This window comes from Mus caroli, unplaced genomic scaffold, assembly GCF_978045245.1.
Source record: "Mus caroli unplaced genomic scaffold, Mus_caroli_1 scaffold_15, whole genome shotgun sequence".
NCBI lineage: Eukaryota > Metazoa > Chordata > Mammalia > Rodentia > Muridae > Mus > Mus caroli.
This window is the reverse complement of record NW_028227270.1, coordinates 20,326,420-20,327,517: the sequence shown is the minus strand read 5'-3', so window position 1 is coordinate 20,327,517 and position 1,098 is coordinate 20,326,420.

Below are 1,098 nucleotides of genomic sequence, written 5' to 3'. Positions count from 1 at the left end.
CCCCAAACCATCATATAGATATCAACTCCCCAAATTCCTGACTTCCCTTGACCTCCAATCTCTTCAGTATTTATTATACCTCCATGAAATTCTATTTTTATGGTCCTTAAAAGCATTGCAATAGACTTTGATAGGAAAAATAAGGGGGTTTAAAAACATTATCCAAAATTAAAATGCTGTGTGTCACCTTGGGCAAAGTGGTGAGCTTCCCTGAGATCTGGTGTTTTTCTGTGCAAGGTGAGGGCAATAATGCTTGTTTCATCTATGGAGATTAAATGAGATAACGATGTAAATTTCCAGTTATGTATAGAGTGGCCTGTGTCTGCTGGTCCTGTTCTTCCACAGCACTTTTTATGGTTGTCACCCCTGCCTCCTCATGGTGAGTTCAGCGTCTTTGTACAGTGATGCTGAGAGAGGATGCTGTCAATCCAGAGCTTGGCAGCCCTTTTCTCCTGTGTAAGTCAAACGCCACTCTTGGAATCATGATGAACTTATCAACTTCTTTTTGCATAGCTTGATGGGGCTAGGGAATTATATGTGTTCCAGAAACATTCCAGCATAGAATAGTACCAGAACAAGCAAGACTCTGACAAAGTAACCCCTTCAAAGAATTACTTTGGTTATGAAAGACAAGCATGTATATTTTGCCTTGCAATATATATATATATCCAAATTTCAAAATAATGTAATAATTTAAAAGAAAGCAACAACTTGGCTTAATTTTGCCTGTAAGGACTGTAGCTTTCTTCATTAGGATTTCTGATTTGAAAAGTAGTGTTTGTGTATTCTCTGTCAACCTTTTTAAAAAAATTCACTGCTGGGCAGAAGAAGAGGTTGATAAATAAAAAGTAATTTGTTCATAAAATTTATAAGCTGCTGGAAACGAGGCCCCAGGACGAAAGTGCCAACTCAGCTTTAAGTAGGAGATAATAATCAAAACAGCAATTGTACGAGTGCATTATGGCACGAATAAATCACACAGCGAGGCTTGGTGTAAGCAGCGGGGCAGAAACAGCCAAGTGAAGACTGGCAAGTGAGGGATTATCTTTATTCCTGGAGTTTCTACTCAAGCCATAAATTGAGTCCAAGGTTTCTTCT